At 41.7% G+C, this 13316-nt stretch overlaps 1 protein-coding gene across 2 annotated transcripts in view; it reads left to right on the top strand.

Moving 5' to 3' along the window:
* Positions 1–837: 837 nt before the first annotated feature.
* Positions 838–13316, top strand: part of LOC128689253 (receptor-type tyrosine-protein phosphatase alpha-like) — an 828196-nt gene continuing 815717 nt past the window's right edge. For both annotated transcript variants that reach the window (XM_070086466.1, XM_070086465.1), the window contains exon 1: positions 838–1010. The gene's annotated coding sequence lies outside the window, so the exon portion shown is untranslated. The remainder of the gene's footprint in view (positions 1011–13316) is intronic.

Below are 13316 nucleotides of genomic sequence, written 5' to 3'. Positions count from 1 at the left end.
CTAGCAGAGAGAGACGCTATCTTGCCAGGACAACTAGCAGACAGAGATGCTATCTTGCCTGGAGAACTATTAGATAGAGATGCTAACTTGCCAGGAGAACTAGCAGAGAGTCATGCTATCTTGCCAGGACAACTAGCACATAGAGATGCTATCTTGCCAGGAGAACTAGCAGAGAGAGATGCTATCTTGCCAGGAGAACTAGTAGATAGAGATGCTATCTTGCCATGAGAACTTGCAGATAGAGATGCTATCTTGCCAGGAGAACTTGCAGATGGAGATGCTATCTTGCCAGGAGAACTTGCAGATGGAGATGCTATCTTGCCAGGACAACTAACAGACAGAGATGCTATCTTGCCAGGAGAACTAGCAGATAGATATGCTATCTTGCCAGGAGAACTTGCAGATGGAGATGCCAACTTGCCAGGAGTTCTGGCAGACAGAGATACTATCTTACCAGGAGAACTGGCAGATAGAGATACTATCTTGCCAGGAAAACTGCCAGATAGAGGTGCTAATCTTCATAGGCTATAAGTACAGCTTAATGAGAACAAATGTCACCTAATCATCTCTTACCTTCTCTACCCCTTCCATTCCATCTTCCTTCTACTTTCCCCTCTCTGCTTTCCCTCTGTCCTTTGTTTCCAAGTCATTCCTTCCCATCATCTACCTTCTCTTGGTCCTTCTGTTTCTTCTCTTATTGCCCCTCTCTTATCCCTCTTATATATATCCCTGATATCTCTTTTCCCTCTCCTCCCTTTCCCCGCTCCCTCTCTTCGTGGAACGTGTCATTATAAAGTCACAGGAAGCCTGTTATCGCCACACTGCGGTATGGTCTCAGTACTGTGTTGTTGTGCAGAGATCGTGTAGCTAGCACACCAGGAGGTGCCTAGTGTTGCTAGAAGCCCAAGGCAGAATTTCTGAAGGTGCTAGTTTTCTGGCGGACCGAAGGTGTTGTGTAAGACTCCAGGAGACACTTCAGAAGTCGTTGTGCATCACAGCTGGAACTCTGGGTGAGGATAACTGTGGCATACTCATGATTGTTTTCAAGAGTTTCTGTACCCTTACAACCCAGCCTGGAACCAGGCTGGCTTTGGATTACCTGTTCAACTTGACTGTTGCTGTTGGCTGCCCAATGAGCAGAGTAACATTATAATGTGTCAGTGTGAAGGTATGGGACTAGATTTTAAAATGTCTTCCATTGTATACATATTAGCAGATTCTCATTCTCTCTCTCTCTCTCTCTCTCTCTCTCTCTCTCTCTCTCTCTCTCTCTCTCTCTCTCTCTCTCTCTCTCTCTCTCTCTCTATCTATCTATCTATGTATCTATCTATCTATGAGTTATTTACTGAAGTGTAGAAGCTTTGTTAGTTCTCTGCAAGAGCAAACGATCGCTGTATATTTTAGGGATTTAATATCTCTCCTTCCTTGGATCAAGCTCCTTCCTTGGATCAAACTTTTCCTTCTCCATGTTATTTTTGACCTACACAACACTTGGCTTACAGTGTTATTGTATACTAACATTGTTATAGCTGTTTGTAAGGTTCTCTGGTTCTAAGATCGTTCTCCTGTGCTTTCCAGTGCTTGTTACCTTGACTCACGAAATCGTAATGACACGACTGTAAACAAACCATACCACGGGTGGGGTTAGAACCCGCGATCAGAGAGTCACAAAACTCCAGACCGCGGGTTGTAACTCCACCCGTGGTGTGGAAAGCTCTTGCTAGGACCATGTCATGGGTTACTGAACTTTTTTGCTTTGCTTTTGCTAAATTTTGCCTTGTTTATGACTACTCTTTATATTCTCTTCATTAGCACATAATATATCCATTTTCCTACTGTTTCTGTAATACTCGTTAACCTATTACATGTTCAGTGGAAATATAAACACATATGCAGTATAATGTGATCCTTTATTGACTACGTTTCGCCCACACAGTGGGCTTTTTCAAGTCACAAATAGATCTACCTGGGGTGGAAGGGACGCGAGTATTTATAGTCAGGTTCAGAATGCTGAGGTCAGGTGGAGAATGCTGCATCTGATGATGTACCGAGTGGGGTTATAGAGTCTAAAATCTTGGGTAGCTTAAGACTCTTGGGTAGCTTAGACTCTATAACCCCACTCGGTACATCATCAGATGCAGCATTCTCCACCTGACCTCAGCATTCTGAACCTGACTATAAATACTCGCGTCCCTTCCACCCCAGGTAGATCTGTTTGTGACTTGAAAAAGCCCACTGTGTGGGCGAAACGTAGTCAGTAAAGGATCACATTATACTGCATATGTGTTTATATTTCCATTGTGTAGGTATTTTATACCATTTATTTCCACATGTTCAGTGACTCCATGATCACAGAGTCTGCGTGGTCCAAATCGGCATTTTGATTTAATTCAAAATAGTCCATCATTTTGTCGTAATGATCTAGTAGTTGTGACAAGAACGATCTTCTAGCTGTAACTCAGTGTTAGGTTGTATATTGTAGGTCATTTTTTTTCTATAAATTAAGTAATTTTGCGTCTCACAGGTAAGGTGTTACGATTCTACTCATGGGTTTAAATTTTCTCATGAGTTCTACTGTCTCCTTTGTTCAAAGGACCTGTCTGTATTTTTAAAGAGTCTGGGACTTCACCTAAATCTATGAGTTTTTCGGAGTATTATAATTGCTTGTGGTAGTTATGTTTTGCATTTGTTCATAAAAATATTGAGTTCCATGATTCATACCCCACACTTCCGGTGTCCTAGCTGGCAACCTTAATTCTAACACTGCCGGTGTCCTAGCTAGCAACCTTAATTCTAACACTGCCGGTGTCCTAGCTGGCAACCTTCTAACACTGCCGGTGTCCTAGCTGGCAACCTTCTAACACTGCCGGTGTCCTAGCTGGCAACCTTCTAACACTTCCGGTGTCCTAGCTGGCAACCTTAATTCTAACACTGCCGGTGTCCTAGCTAGCAACCTTAATTCTAACACTGCCGGTGTCCTAGCTGGCAACCTTAATTCTAACACTTCCGGTGTCCTAGCTGGCAACCTTAATTCTAACACTGCCGGTGTCCTAGCTGGCAACCTTAATTCTAACACTGCCGATGTCCTAGCTGGCAACCTTAATTCTAACACTGCCGGTGTCCTAGCTGGCAACCTTAATTCTAACACTTCCGGTGTCCTAGCTGGCAACCTTACTTCTAACAGTGCCGGTGTCTTAGCTGGCAACCTTACTTCTAACAATACCGGTGTCCTAGCTGGCAGCCTTAATTCTAACACTTCCGGTGTCCTAGCTGGCAACCTTAATTCTAACACTTCCGGTGTCCTAGCTGGCAACCTTACTTCTAACACTGCCGGTGTCTTAGCTGGCAACCTTACTTCTAACAATACCGGTGTCCTAGCTGGCAACCTTAATTCTAACACTTCCGGTGTCCTAGCTGGCAACCTTAATTCTAATACTGCCGGTGTCCTAGCTGGCAACCTTAATTCTAACACTTCCGGTGTCCTAGCTGGCGACCTTAATTCTAACACTTCCGGTGTCCTAGCTGGCAACCTTAATTCTAACACTGCCGGTGTCCTAGCTGGCAACCTTAATTCTAACACTTCCGGTGTCCTAGCTGGCAACCTTAATTCTAACACTGCCGGTGTCCTAGCTGGCAACCTTCTAACACTGCCGGTGTCCTAGCTGGCAACCTTAATTCTAACACTTCCGGTGTCCTAGCTGGCAACCTTAATTCTAACATTGCCGGTGTCCTAGCTGGCAACCTTCTAACACTGCCGGTGTCCTAGCTGGCAACCTTAATTCTAACACTGAAGGTGTCCTAGCTGGCAACCTTAATTCTAACACTGCCGGTGTCCTAGCTGGCAACCTTCTAACACTGCCGGTATCCTAGCTGGCAACCTTCTAACACTACCGGTGTCCTAGGTAGCAACCTTAATTCTAATACTGCCGTTGTCCTAGCTGGCAACCTTCTAACACTGCCGGTGTCCTAGCTGGCAACCTTCTAACACTGCCGGTGTCCTAGGTAGCAAACTTAATTCTAACACTGCCGGTGTCCTAGCTGGCAACCTTCTAACACTGCCGGTGTCCTAGCTGGCAACCTTAATTCTAACACTGCCGGTGTCCTAGCTGGCAAAATTAATTCTAACACTGCCGGTGTCCTAGCTGGCAACCTTAATTCTAACACTGCCGGTGTCCTAGCTGGCAACCTTCTAACACTGCCGGTATCCTAGCTGACAACCTTCTAACACTGCCGGTGTCCTAAGTAGCAACCTTAATTCTAATACTACGGGTGTCCTAGCTGGCAACCTTCTAACACTGCCGGTGTCCTAGGTAGCAACCTTCTAACACTGCCGGTGTCCTAGCTGTCAACCTTCTAACACTGCCGGTGTCCTAGCTGGCAACCTTCTAACACTGCCGGTGTCCTAGGTAGCAACCTTAATTCTAACACTGCCGGTGTCCTAGCTGGCAACCTTCTAACACTGCCGGTGTCCTAGCCATCAGCATTACTTCTAACAATTCCGGTGTCCTAGCTGGCAACCTTACTTCTAACATTGCCCGTGTCCTAGCTGGCAACCTGCCCTCTAACAATAAGAACATATGAAAGAAAGAACACTGCAGCAGTCCTACTGGCTCATGCGAGGCATGCCCAATTCTCCTACCGGCTTAGGCCAATGCCTTAACCTAGTCAGGTCAGGTCACATTCGCTTAAGGAAGGAGCACGGCATCTGCCCTAGTAGCACATGCTAGTCAGGTCAAACTCACACCCACCCACACATACTAATGTATTAATCTAACCCATTTTTAAAACTACACAACGTCTTAACTTCTATGACTGTACTCGGGAGTTTGTTCCACTTATCCATAACTCTGTTACCAAACCAGTGCTTTCCTATATTCTTCCAGAATCTGAAATTTTCCAATTTAAAACCATTGCTGCGAGTCCTGTCTGGGCTAGATATTTTTAGCACGCTGTTTGCATCCCCTTTATTCATTCCTGTATTCCATTTATACACCTCAATCATCCCCCCCCCTAATTCTATGTCTTTCTAGAGAGTGCAGATTCAGGGCCCTCAGTCTATCCTCATAGGGAAGATTTCTGATACATGGGATCATCTTCGTCATCCTCCTTTGTACGTTTTCCAGTGCATTTATATCCATTCTGTAATACGGTGACCAGAACTGAGCAGCATAGTCTAAATGAGGTCTAACCAAGGATATATAGAGTTGAAGAACAACCTGAGGACTTCTATTATTTATACTTCTAGATATGAAGCCAAGGATTCTGTTAGCTTTATTGCCAACACTAATGCACAGTTGTCTTGGTTTCAGATTCCTGCTAACCAGAACTTCTAAATCCTTTTTGCAATCAGTTTATAAGTGGCATGGTTATTGTCCTGTCCAACATTTAGAACTTTGCATTTGTCTATATTAAACTGCATCTGCCACTTTTCCAACCACTGCATCAGTCTATTGAAATCATCCTGGAGTTCTCTAGTGTCCTCATTAGAATGAATTGGACGGCCTATTTTGGTGTCATCAGCAAATTTGCTTATGTCGCTATTTAATCCCTCATCTATGTTGTTTATGTATATTGTGAGCAAGGGGCCCAACACTGACCCCTGTGGAACACAGCTTGTGACGTGCCCCCATTCTGATTTCTCCCCATTTATGAAAACTCTTTGCTGCCTATTTGCCAGCCATGCCTCTACCCAGGAAAAAACTTTTTCTTCCTATTCCGTGTGCCTTAAGTTTCCCCAATATCCTCTGATGTGGAACTCTACCGAAAGCCTTACTAAAGTCCATACACACAATATCATATTCATTACCATGATCTACCTCCTCGAATATCTTAGTGAAGAAAGTTAGTAAATTCATAAGACAGAAACGTCCCTTTGCAAAACCGTGCTGAGATTCATTAATCAATTTAGGCCTATCAAGATGGCTACGAATTGCTTCGGCAATTATTGATTCCTTAAATTTTCCCACTATGGAGGTAAGGCTTATTGGTCTATAGTTCGAAGCTAAGGACCTGTCACCTGCCTTATAAATAGATATTACATTTGCCATTTTCCACTTATCAGGCACTATGCCAGTTTGTAGTAATATGTTGAAAAGATTAACCAAAGGTATGCTAAGTTCCTCTGCATTCCTTTAACATCCTCGCAAACAGTTCATCAGGACCTGGGATATGTTATGTTTTAATTTCTCTATTTGACTGGGGACCATGTCACTAGTTACCCCAATAGTGCATAGTTATTATCGTTCCTTTCTTCATAATTTATTATTTCTGGAAATTCTCTAGTATATTTCTGAGTAAAAACTGAGAGTAAGTGTTGAAAAGTTCATACATTTCTTTGTCACTGTCAGTGATCTGACCTGAGTTACTCTTAAGTAGGCCAATCTTGTCCCTAATCTTACTTCTGTATACCTGAAAGAACCCTTTTGGGGTAGTCTTCGAATCCCTTGCGACTTTAGCCTCTTAATCCCTTTTTGCCTCTCTTATTCTTTTTTTTTTTTATTTCTCTCTTTAACTGAATATATTGATTTCTTAACTGTTCATCCCCTTTGTTGATACGCCTATATATGCCTCTCTATTGACCAATGAGATGTTTTAATCTATTGTTTATCCATTTGAGATCAATTTTGTTTGATCTAATTTCCCTATTCAGAACAAAAAATGTCTATGCAGCCAGCACTATGCTCTGAACCAATAGTCAGGTCAACCCAATTTAGCCAAGCCAGGCAATTTCTTATCCCACGAAGTCCCATGAAATCGGCCAAGAGGAAGTCTGGAACAGAGAATTGATTGCAGTTATCTGGGTAATTTAATGAAATATTAATTTGTGATTGCTTTCCACAAGCTCATCATTAATCTCAAGATTATTAATTAGTGATTCTTTGTTGGCAAGAATCAAGTCAAACAGACTGTTTTCTCTAGTTGGTTCTGTCACAAACTGTTTTAAAAGCAATCCTGAACCGTATCAAGAAGGTCACTGGACTCAGGATTTCCTGTCACAGTGTTCCAATCAATTTGTCTAAAGTTAAAATTTCCCATTAACACATTTTCATATCTTATTGCCTTATGAATTTCGTCCCATAGCAGCTTACTGCACTCCCTATCAAGGCTTGGGGGCCTATATATCACACCCAAAATTAGTTTTTCACGACCCTCGAGAAACTGTAGCCAAACAGATTCTTTGTCCGATGTTCCTAATCTTTTATCTTGTCCAACACAACAATTTAAATTATCACTGACATCCATCGCCACTCCACCACCCTTCCTGTTGATCCTATCAGTGTGGAATACTTTATAACCCTGTATGTTGCATTCAGAAGGCATTTCTCTATCTTTCAGGTTGAACCAGGTCTTAGTTATAGCAATAATTTCTATATTACCTGTACTTGCAAGTAATCTTAGCTCATCTATCTTGTGTCTTAGACTCCTACTATTTGTATAGTAAACCTTAAGAGAGCTAGTCACTCGTTGCCCTTTACTATCTCTCTTTGTTTGTTGAACAATTGCATTGCCTTTGCTACCAACTTTATGTTGAATATTGTCTTTTAAACATACCCTTGAGGTATCCTGGTAATATCTGTTGTTTTCAATCCTAGTACCGCAGCCTGACTGTTTCCCACAAACACCCATACCTCATTAATTTATCATTTTAATGTCCTAGACAAGTCATCAGTTACCCCCTCAGTCGAACTGGCTAATGCAACCACTCCAGCCCCGTAGAGATGAACCCCATCCCTTGCATACATATGTTTGCCATAGAATTTGTCCCAGTTATCAACGAATGGGATTGCAAGTTCCTTGCAGTGTCTATCTAGCCAGCAATTTATACCAGTTGCCCTAGACATCCATTCATTGCCCACTCCCCTTCTATGGAAGATGCTACATACGATTGGGATCCCTCCCTTAGACCTCACTACATCTATGGCTGACCTGTACTTATCCAGCACCTCCTGTCTCCTGCCCTTCCCTATGTCATTTCCACCTAGCTGGCAACATTACTACTAACAATTCCGGTGTTTCAGCTGCAACCTTACTCCTAGCACTGCCGGTGTTCTAACTGGCAACCTTACTTCTAACAATACTGATGCTCTAGCTGGCAACCTTACTTCTAACAATATCGGTGATCTAGCTGGCAACCTTGCTTCTAGCACTACTGATGTCCTAGCTGGCAACATTACTTCTAACACTTGTAACACCTGTGTAAGTATAAATAGCAAGATGTTCTTGTTTTCTTACTTGTTAATGAGGCAGAAAGTGACACCAACATTCCCACAATTGTATAAAACAACTTAAGATTTCCTTACAAGATACAAAACAACAACGGGTGGGACTAGAATGATAGCTCTAGGCCTTTCGTGCTGCAATCAACACATCATCAGGAGCTTGCAAAATTTCAGAAAAAAAGGAGGGTTTCCAAGCAAACACGTTCCCAGAATGTTGGTGTCACTTTCTGCCTCATTAACAAGAAAGAAAACAAGAACATCTTGCTATTTATACTTAAACAGGTGTTACAAGTGTTGCCAGCTAGGACATCGGTAGTGTTAGAAGCAAGGTTGCCAGTTAGATCACCGATATTGTTAGAAGTAAAGTTGCCAGCCTGCCTTGGTGGGAATCGGCCAGTGTGATAATATATATATATATATATATATATATATATATATATATATATATATATATATATATATATATATATATATATATATATATATATATATACATATATATATATACATATATATGTATATGAATATATATATATAAATATATATATATATATATATATATATATATATATATATATATATATATATATATATATATATATATATATATATATATATATATATATATATATATATATATGTCGTGCCGAATAGGCAGAACTTGCGATCTTGGCTTAAATAGCAACGCTCATCTTGCTATATAGGACAAGTGAAAATTTGTGTATGCAATAATTTCGCCAAAATCATTCTGAACCTAACGAAAAAAATATATTTCATTGTGTTTGTTTAGTATTAAATTATTGTAAACAAATGTAAAATATATTTAGTTGGGTTAGGCTAAAATAAATTGCTCTTGTTATAATAAGGTTAGGTAAGTTTTCTAAGTTCCTTTTGGTGCAAAATTATAAATTTTTACATCAACATTAATGAAAAAAATATATCTTTAAACGTATAAAAGAAAATTTTAGAAAGGACTTAATTTTAAGTGAGTTCTTGCTAATTGACCAGTTTTACATATTCGGCACGACATATATATATATTTTTTTTTTTTTTATTATCACACTGGCCGATTCCCACCAAGGCAGGGTGGCCCGAAAAAGAAAAACTTTCACCATCATTCACTCCATCACTGTCTTGCCAGAAGGGTGCTTTACACTACAGTTTTTAAACTGCAACATTAACACCCCTCCTTCAGAGTGCAGGCACTGTACTTCCCATCTCCAGGACTCAAGTCCGGCCTGCCGGTTTCCCTGAATCCCTTCATAAATGTTACTTTGCTCACACTCCAACAGCACGTCAAGTATTAAAAACCATTTGTCTCCATTCACTCCTATCAAACACGCTCACGCATGCCTGCTGGAAGTCCAAGCCCCTCGCACACAAAACCTCCTTTACCCCCTCCCTCCAACCCTTCCTAGGCCGACCCCTACCCCGCCTTCCTTCCACTACAGACTGATACACTCTTGAAGTTATTCTGTTTCGCTCCATTCTCTCTACATGTCCGAACCACCTCAACAACCCTTCCTCAGCCCTCTGGACAACAGTTTTGGTAATCCCGCACCTCCTCCTAACTTCCAAACTACGAATTCTCTGCATTATATTCACACCACACATTGCCCTCAGACATGACATCTCCACTGCCTCCAGCCTTCTCCTCGCTGCAACATTCATCACCCATGCTTCACACCCATATAAGAGCGTTGGTAAAACTATACTCTCATACATTCCCCTCTTTGCCTCCAAGGACAAAGTTCTCTGTCTCCACAGACTCCTAAGTGCACCACTCACTCTTTTTCCCTCATCAATTCTATGATTCACCTCATCTTTCATAGACCCATCCGCTGACACGTCCACTCCCAAATATCTGAATACGTTCACCTCCTCCATACTCTCTCCCTCCAATCTGATATTCAATCTTTCATCACCTAATCTTTTTGTTATCCTCATAACCTTACTCTTTCCTGTATTCACCTTTAATTTTCTTCTTTTGCACACCCTACCAAATTCATCCACCAATCTCTGCAGCTTCTCTTCAGAATCTCCCAAGAGCACAGTGTCATCAGCAAAGAGCAGCTGTGACAACTCCCACCCTGTGTGTGATTCTTTATCTTTTAACTCCACGCCTCTTGCCAAGACCCTCGCATTTACTTCTCTTACAACCCCATCTATAAATATATTAAACAACCACGGTGACATCACACATCCTTGTCTAAGGCCTACTTTTACTGGGAAAAAATTTCCCTCTTTCCTACATACTCTAACTTGAGCCTCACTATCCTCGTAAAAACTCTTCACTGCTTTCAGTAACCTACCTCCTACACCATACACTTGCAACATCTGCCACATTGCCCCCCTATCCACCCTGTCATACGCCTTTTCCAAATCCATAAATGCCACAAAGACCTCTTTAGCCTTATCTAAATACTGTTCACTTATATGTTTCACTGTAAACACCTGGTCCACACACCCCCTACCTTTCCTAAAGCCTCCTTGTTCATCTGCTATCCTATTCTCCGTCTTACTCTTAATTCTTTCAATTATAACTCTACCATACACTTTACCAGGTACACTCAACAGACTTATCCCCCTATAATTTTTGCACTCTCTTTTATCCCCTTTGCCTTTATACAAAGGAACTATGCATGCTCTCTGCCAATCCCTAGGTACCTTACCCTCTTCCATACATTTATTAAATAATTGCACCAACCACTCCAAAACTATATCCCCACCTGCTTTTAACATTTCTATCTTTATCCCATCAATCCCGGCTGCCTTACCCCCTTTCATTTTACCTACTGCCTCACGAACTTCCCCCACACTCACAACTGGCTCTTCCTCACTCCTACAAGATGTTATTCCTCCTTGCCCTATACACGAAATCACAGCTTCCCTATCTTCATCAACATTTAACAATTCCTCAAAATATTCCCTCCATCTTCCCAATACCTCTAACTCTCCATTTAATAACTCTCCTCTCCTATATATATATATATATATATATATATATATATATATATATATATATATATATATATATATATATATATATATATATATATGTATAAGTCGTGCCGAATAGGCAGACCTTGCGATCTTGGCTTAAATAGCAACGCTCATCTTGCCATATAGGACAAGGAAAAATTTGTGTATGCAATAATTTCGCCGAAATCATTCTGAACCTAACGAAAAAAATACATTTCACTGTGTTTGTTTAGTATTAAATTATTGTAAACAAATCTAAAATATATTTAGTTGGGTTAGGCTAAAATAAATTGTTCCTCTCATAATAAGGTTAGGTAAGTTTTCTAATATTCTTTTGGTGCAAAATTAAAAATATTTACAATAACATTAATGAAAAAAATATATCTTTAAACGTATAAGAGAAAATTTTTGAAAGGACTTAATTTTAAATGAGTTCTTGCTAATTGACCAGTTTTACATATTCGGCACGACATATACATATATATAATATATATATATATATATACATATATATAATATATATATATATATATACATATATATAATATATATATATACATATATATAAGTAGTCGATTTTTCCACTGGAGCATCCCTTCCGGAAAAAGGCCTTCCACTGGAGCATCCCTTCCGGTTTAGGCCTTCCACTGAGGCATCCCTTCCGGTCTAGGACCAGCAGCTGGAGGGTCACCTTTTCACACCTAGATGTTACTTCTGGTTTTGACCATGACCTCGCCCTCGAGACTACCTCACCCTTGACCCCCCAACCAATACCCCCCGCCACGACCCCCCCTTCGCGACCCCCCTTCGCGACCCCGCCGTCGCGCCGCGCGCCCGCCCGCGCGCCCCGCCCGCGCCCTTCGCGACCCCCGCGCGCGCCCGCCCGCGCGCCCGCCCCGCGCCCTTTGCGACCCCTGCCCGCGCCTTTCGCGACCCCCGCCCGCGCCTTCTGCTGCGCCTTCTGCAGCGTCGTCCGGATCGCACCCCGCGCCTCGAATTTTTTTTCTTATGATCTCCTTGAATCAAGGATTTTGGATTCTCCCCTATGGGGTTTCGAATTTTTTTTGAATTTCATTTTCTTGTGCTCTCCATCTCCTCGGATCAAGTTTTTTGGATTCCCCCCTATGGGGGTTTCGAAATTCTCCATCTCCTCGGATCAAATTTTTCTCGAAATCAAAGTCTCCACTTCCTTGGATCCCCCTCCCACTTTCACCCCCCCCATCCCCAAAAAATTTCTCAATATCAAAGTCTCCACTTCCTCGGATCCCCCTCCCACTTTCACCCCCCAACCCCAAAAATTTCTCGATAATTCAAGTTTTTTGGATTCCCCCCTATGGGGTTTTCGAAATTCTCCATCTCCTTGGATCTAGGTTTTTTGGGTACCCCTCCTTTCACCCCAAATTTTCTCGACAATACCATGACTCCATCTCCTCGGATCAAGTTTTTTGGATTCCCCCTATGGGGGTTTCGAAATTCTCCATCTCCTTGGATCAAGGTTTTTTTGGGTACCCCTCCTTTCACCCCAAATTTTCTCGACAATACCATGACTCCATCTCCTCGGATCAAGTTTATTGGAGACCCCCCTATGAGGGTTTCGAAATTCTCCAATTCCTCGGATCAAGTTTTTGGAATCCCCCCTCTGGGGGTAAGCATGCTTACTACAGATCTAAACAAGTCAAATGACCTAAGAAGGGTGTTTACTCGGCGGTCAGTGACGTCACGTGTTGACCCAGCACACAGGTTGAATCAGGCTGACAGTGACGTCACGCGCACACAGGCTGAATCTTGTCGATCCTTTAGTTCATTAAAGTTAATAAGGGGACACAGTACATCAGAGAGGCACATTTTTTCGTTAATACCCACAATTTCTTTACAACACAAGTCTAGACATTTTTTTAACTATTTCATCTCAGGTCACTCCCCACGAAGTAACCTCCCCCCCACCCTCCCAAACCCTCACACTCCAACCAACACCTCACAGTTTTCACTCATAACCCCAATTTTTCTCGTTTTAACCCTTTTTGTTCATTAAAGTTAATAAGGGGACACAGTACATCAGAAAGTCACCACATCGCTTACATCCACTTTCGTTAAATTCACTACTCACAATTTTAC

The sequence above is a fragment of the Cherax quadricarinatus genome, chromosome 18 (assembly GCF_038502225.1).
Source record: "Cherax quadricarinatus isolate ZL_2023a chromosome 18, ASM3850222v1, whole genome shotgun sequence".
Taxonomy (NCBI): Eukaryota; Metazoa; Arthropoda; class Malacostraca; order Decapoda; family Parastacidae; genus Cherax; species Cherax quadricarinatus.
Note: the sequence above shows the minus strand (reverse complement) of the source record. Positions and strands in the feature narration are given on the sequence as shown.